Consider the following 7,322-nt stretch of genomic DNA (forward strand, 5'->3'; position numbering starts at 1 on the left):
GAAAAGATCCATACCTGCAAATTTTTTTGTAAGTGGCAAGGAACAGGACATTGAGGAGATGCCCGGGCTAGCTCTCTGGAGGATCTCGGGATCAGCCTTGGTCTTCGTGGAGAAGTGAAAGAAGCAGGAGAGCCACCAGGAGGACGGTCAGAAATGGAATGTCTCTCCACTCCTCTCGGCCCTTAAATATCTGAGCATGATTACATCATTACAGCATACTGATTATGTGTGAACTAGAGAACCATTACATCACCATGCTAAGTATTAAGTATGTGTGAACTAGAGAACAATCATCTCATCAATCACATTTAGTTAGCACCCTGCTGTGAGTATCCTTGTTGCAAGTACATTTCTACAGAATTCCAGCCCTTTCCAAGTTGGGAAATAGCTGAATAAGTTATGATATATGAAGATAATGGAATATTCTATAAGAAATGGGCAAGCTGATTCCAGAAAAACTTGAAAAGACTTACATGAACTGATGCGGAGTGAAGTGAGCAGAACCCGGAGAATGTTGTACATAGTAACAACAGTTTTATGTCATGATCAACTGTGATGGACTTGATTCTCCTCAACAATCTGGTGATTCAAAATCCAGTAGACTTGGGATGGAAAATGCCAGTCACATGTAGAGAGAAGTATGGAGACTGAATGTGGATTGAAGCATAGAATTTTCTCCCTTTTTTTTTTTTTTTTTTTAAGGATTTTTTCCCCTTTTGGTCTTTTATTTCTTGCACATGATAAATATGGAAATATGTTTAAAAGGATTGCACATATTTAACCTATTTCAGATTGCTTGCTGTCTTAGGGAGGGGAAAAAATTTAGAACACAAAAGTTTTACAAAAATGAATGTTATTTGGAAAAATAAAATACTATTGAGGGGAAAAAAGAAACATGACATTAAAGAAGATCTGTTACTATCATCTTGCCTACTTGTAACTGCAGGATTTTTCAGTACCTTGGAACAGAAACTTCTATGTGTTGTCTCCTCCTATTAGAATATAATCTTGTGGAGAGCAAGAACTAGTTTGCATTTCTCTTTGTAAATATATATTCCCCTGTGCTTATCATTTCATTAGGGAGAGAAGTAACACTGCAGATCAAAGGAAAATATTTGAGGGTTGGGGAGGAAAGATGAATAAAGACAGGAAAAATAGGGATAAGCAACAAGATAGTTCTCCAGGGATTAAGGAAAGGTAGAAACATTCAGAGTAAGGTAAAGTAAAGATTTATTAGATTAGCAAGAGCACAAATGGGAAGCACAAATCATAATTGATGTTGAAGTTAAAACTGCTTGCCACCAGAGGGCATCAATGAGCTTCCAAAAATCTTCAGCCTTAGTCTTGGATTGTAGAGAAAGGGGGCAGTGCTATGATGTGTAATGTTTGGGAGAGTGTTCCAGGAGGCTAGTCAACAAGCACTTAAGAATTTACTTTGTATTCAGCACTTTGCTAAGTGCTAGGAATATGAGTTAGTACATATAAGTCATTTTGCAAACCTCAAAGGGTTTATGTATTATATATCTAATATTCTAATATTTATTTTAATAATACAAGGGAAAAAAGCAAGAATAGTCCCTGCCCTCCAAGAGTTTACATTATAATGGAGGACACAACATGCAAACAATTATGTGCAAAAAATATAAGGTGCATTGGAAGTAGTGTCAGAGGGAAGGCCTAGATTTAAGGGGATTAGAAAATTTCTTGTAGAAAATGGGATTTTAATTGGGACTTGAAGAAACCAGGAGTAGAAGTGGAAGGGAAGAGCAATCTAGTGAAAATGCACAAAATCAAAAATGAAGTGTCTTAGAAAAGAAACAGCAAGGTAGACTGTCGATGGATCCTAGAGTTCATGGGAAGAAGTAGTATAAGACTGGAAATTGTGTGTGTGTGTGTGGAGAAACCAACTTGAAGGATATTTCAATAGTCCAGATGTGAATAAGGGCCTATGCCAGGGTGGATGACAGTATCAGAGGAGGGGTTTTGAGGGAAAAGAGAAGTGCTCATGGAGATGTGGCAGTAGAATAGATGGAATTTGCCAACAAATTGGTTACAGGGAATGACAGAGAATGTAGACCTTGATTTTGAACAGCTTGGTTTCATACCTGGATTACTGGAAGGATGGGGATATCATCCATATTATTAGGAATTTGAAGAGGAAACAGTTTGGGGTAAAAAGTAATTTATTTAGTTTTGAACATGTTGAATTTAAGACGTTCAATAGCCAATTAATGCAGAACTGAAGGAGGGAGGGAAAATTCAGGGCTTGACAGATAAATGTGAGAATCATATAAAGGGGTTCTAAAAATTATCAGTGATGGCACATACAATGCCACTTCCAAAAAGCCTTCCTCAGCCGATAGAAATCCCTTTTAGCCCTTGAATTCTCTCCCCTTGTTTGCACTAATGTTAAAAAAAAAAAAATTCACCTATCTATTTCAAGCATCTGTAGCAAAAGCACCTTTATCAGCTATAAACTGTATAGGTGCCCAGGACAGTAAATGAGTTTACTGCCTGACTCACAGCTTTCCTCTCTATCATAATTCCTGTTTCTCTGTCACATTTCAACATACACATTTATCTATTTTTACAGTTTCTGTGATCTGTTCAGTCCACCTCTGATGGAAAAAAAGATCATGTTCCTCATATTGCTATCATCCTCAACTGTTCTGTTTCCATGTTAATAGACTTTGAAATCCCCTTATCTTAAAATTGTTTATCATTCCATCATTGTCTTAAACTCCTAATCTGTCATGTCCTCCACACCTATCCCTCTCCAATTCTTTCCTAATCACTTCCACCTTCACTCCCTCCCTCCTCAATCTAAATACCTTGATGAACAACTTCAACTTTACTCTTACATTTGTTTATCCTATGGCTAAATGCATCTCAACAAACTCCCACCATTCTTCACCCAGATTCAAATGCCACTGAATAGAATTGGAGAAAGACAGCTGATTTACTCTCTTCAATTTATCATGAAACTACTGACTGGGTCTACCACAAATTTATGTAGCATGATCTTAGCTAGGCCCTCACTGCAGCAAGGCACTCTTATAATCAGTTCATCAACCCACTCACCTCAGAAGCTGTTCCAGTCCTCATTCTTTTGCAAACCTCCCAAGGTAACTCCTTTTCTTATCCTCTTAGCTGAGTTTTTTATTTCCTACTTCATTAAAAAAAATTTTAAAAAAGGTAACTTTTTTCCTTTTGATATCAACTCAGACATCTTCCTCCACTGTTTTCCTTCATCAAAACTATCTCTCATAAAGAGGTGATCCTTCTTGCCAAAACAACTCCCCTTTAGGCATCCTTAATCCTTTCCCTTTGTACATCTATAGCAATCTAGTCTTTGACAAACCCAAAGATACCAACATTAGGGATAAAAATTCATTATTTGGAAAAAACTGTTGGGAAAACTGGAAATTAGTATGGCAGAAATTAGATATGGATCCACACTTAACACCATATACCAAGATAAGATCAAAATGGGTCCATGACTTAGGCATAAAGAATGAGATAATAATCTGAGGAACAGAGGATAGTCTACCTCTCAGACCTGTGGAGGAGGAAGGAATTTACGACCAGAGGAGAACTAGAGATCATTATTGATCACAAGATAGAAGATTTTGATTACATCAAACTAAAAAGTTTCTGTACAAACAAAATTAATGCAAACAAGATTAGAAGGGAAGTAACAAATTGGGAAAATATTTTTAAAGTTAAAGGTTCTGATAAAGGTCTCATTTCCAAAATATATAGAGAACTGACCCTAATTTATAAGACATCAAACCATTCTCCAATTGATAAATGGTCAAAGGATATGAACAAACAATTCTCAGATGATGAAATTGAAACTATTTCCACTCATATGAGTGTTCCAAATCACTACTGATCAGAGAAATGCAAATTAAGACAACTTTGAGATACCACTACACACTTGTCAGATTGGCTAAGATGACAGGAACAAATAATGATGAATGTTGGAGGAATGATGTGGGAAAACTGGGACACTGATACATTGTTGGTGGAGTTGTAAAAGAATCCAGCCATTCTGGAGAGCAATTTGGAACTATGCCCAAAAAGTTATCAAACTGTGCATACCCTTTGACCCAGCATTGCTACTGCTGGGCTTATATCCCAAAGAAATACTAAAGAGTGGAAAAGGACCTGTATGTGCCAAAATGTTTGTGGCAGCTCTTTTTGTAGTAGCTAGAAACTAGAAGATGAATGGATGTCCACCAATTGGAGAATGGTTGGGTAAATTATGGTATATGAAGGTTGTGGAATATTATTGCTCTGTAAGAAATGACCAGCAGGATGGATACAGAGAGGCTTGGAGAGACTTACATCAGCTGATGCTGAGTGAAATGAATAGAACCAGAAGATCGCTGTACACTGCAATGTTGTATGAAGATGTATTCTGATGGAAGTGGATATCTTCAACATAAAGAAGAGCCAACTCACTTCCAGTTGATCAATGATGGACAGAAATAACTACACCCAGAGAAGGAATACTGGGAAGTGAATGTAAATTGTTAGCACTACTGTCTACCCAGGTTACTTGTACCTTCCGAATTTAATACTTAATGTGCAACAAGAAAATTGCATTTACACACATATATTGTATCTAGGTTATACTGTAACACATGTAAAATGTATGGGATTGCCTGTCATCAAGGGGAGGGAGTAGAAGGAGGGAGGGGATAATTTGGAAAAATGAATACAAGGGATAATATTATTAAAAAAAATTACTCATGCATATATACTGTGGAAAAAAATTATAAATAAAAAAAAATGTTGAAAAAAAAAATCCTTTCCCTTCCCATTTTTGGCAGATGTCCCCATAGTCATTCCTATTCTCTAAATTTAAGTCTCTTCCTATCTTCTGGTTAGTTCCCTGTTACTGTTTTCCATCCTGATCTGATCATCCCTGCTGGCTGTCATTTGATATTTCTCCTTCCTTTAAAAAAAATAAAAATACTTAAGAAAGCTATATTAGGGGCCACTTCCTCTCTAGCCCACTTGCAAAACTTTTACAGTCTGGCTGCTGACCTCATTATTCACATGAAATTGTACTTACCCAATTTACCATCATCCTGCTTGACCTTTCTTCAGTCTTTAGTAACTAGCATCTATATAATGCTTTACAAATATCTTATTTGAAATTCATAATCCTGGGGGTAGATGTTATTATCCCCATTTTATAGATAAGGAAACAGGTAAAGAAGTGATTTGCCCAGGATCTACACTAGAAATGTCTAGATTTAGATTTGAACTTGTCTTCCTGAAATTAGGCTTAGGTCTCTATCTATTGCTCTACCTAACTGCTGACATTAGTGAACATCATGTTAGATACTTTCTATATTTTTGTGCCAGCTCTCTTCTGGTGGTTCTCCTACCTTTCTGAATGCTATTTCAAAGTTTCCTTTGCTGGATCTTCATCTAGGATATGCCCTTTAACTGTGAGTATCCCCCAAGACTTTGTCCCAGGTGTCTCTCATAGTTTTTTTTCCCTGAACTCCAGTTCCCTCATTAATAGCTGACTTTTAGACATCTCAGAATGGAGGTCCCATATCATCTCAAACTCAGCACACCCAAAACAAAGTTTATTCGATTTGCTCCCAAACCTTTCTATTGTCTACCTTCAAGTCTCTCCCATGCAGCCTCTTCCCTACTCACAATAAATACCCTCCTCCCTCTTACCCAGATTACTGCAAGTCTTCCCAGCTTCATATCTCTCATTACTCATTTAGCAAAGTGATTTCCTAGATCACACACAGGTCTGACCTTCACCCACCCTAATCAATAAATTCCAGTGGCTCCCTATTATTTCCAGGATCTGAGAGGAAGTCCTGTTTGGCATTTAAAGACCTTCATGCCCCCTTCCTACCATTCCAGTCTTATTACACTTTCCTTTTCAGATATTCTTAAAAATTGTTGACAGTGGGCCCTTTTTTGTTCCTTACCTAAGACATTCCTGTCTCCCAGTATGTTCATTTATTGACAGTCCCTCATGCCTGGAATATCTTTCCTGATTTCCTCCAAAATTTAATCCAAATCTCACCTCATCAGGTTTGCCCTGGTCTCCCCTCTCCAATTAACACAGTGTATTTTTCAGTTATTTAGATGTTATGGGCTCCTTGGGGAGGGAGGGGTGTTGTTTTCACATTGCCCTGACATTGTTGGCTATTCGATAATTGTGAACAATTCTCATAAATGAATTATCTCCTAAAGGTGCACCCACAGTACAGATTATCTACATTCTCTTGAAAGTTTACTTAAAGGGATTTACCCAGCATTGGGGGGGTGGAAGAGGCTTTTCCTGAATCTCTTGTCTTTGTATAGATACTCAAGAGCATTCAGTTGTGTTATGCTATCCCAGCCTTTCCTTCGTGACCAGCCCACTTCTTCCTACCATACATCTCCCCAATCATTAAACCCCTTATGAATAGTTCATCCTACATTGGCTACAGCCACCTCACGTTCACCATGTCTCTTCATTTTCCTATGAATGATTGTAACAATCCTTTAAAGACTGTAGCCTTCTAATACTGAGAACCAAGAGTTGTGAGAATACTATTGTTAAAAGATATGGGTCATTAAAAGCACTGCAGATATTTATAGTAGCTTTTCCTGGTGACAAAGAAGTGGTTCTCAGGAGATGGCTGAACAGATTATGGTATATGAATGCCAACGAATACTATCACGCAATAGCAAATTAAAAGGAAGAGTTTTTAGAGAAACCTTGAAACTTGTAGGAACCGATGCCAAGTGAGGTGAGCAAGAGAAAAAAAATATGTACAAAGACAAACTCTAAGACTTAAGAACAATGTTCAAACCAGTGTGTGATCAACCATGATTTCAAGTCTCATGATGAAGCATGCTACTCACCTTCTGACAAGTCATGGAATTGAGATAGATGGCAATATGGAATTTTTGGACAAAGTCAATGGTGGCTTTTTGTTTTGCTCGACTGGGTATTTATAAAAAGAATGTTTTTTTATTTTTTCAGTGTACAAAGGTACAGGTGGGAAATTTTTCTATTTTTGCAGTTTTCTAAATTCCATCAATCCCACTTTTATATTGAACCTACGTTCAATTTATTGTCCATCTTCCATCCCTTTTAGGACACACTTCTGCTGACTATTCTCGACCTACATCCAACCTCAGCCTCTGAGCCTAAGAACATATGAGCTATCCATTTAACTGCATTACATAGACTATACGTAGCCTCCATTTGGTTTTTCCTGTATGTGCATAATTGGATAAAAATTTTTGTTTTTCAGTCTGGACCTGATATTTCATCAACCTGAGGAACT

Source organism: Sminthopsis crassicaudata, chromosome 1 (genome assembly GCF_048593235.1).
Source record: "Sminthopsis crassicaudata isolate SCR6 chromosome 1, ASM4859323v1, whole genome shotgun sequence".
NCBI lineage: Eukaryota > Metazoa > Chordata > Mammalia > Dasyuromorphia > Dasyuridae > Sminthopsis > Sminthopsis crassicaudata.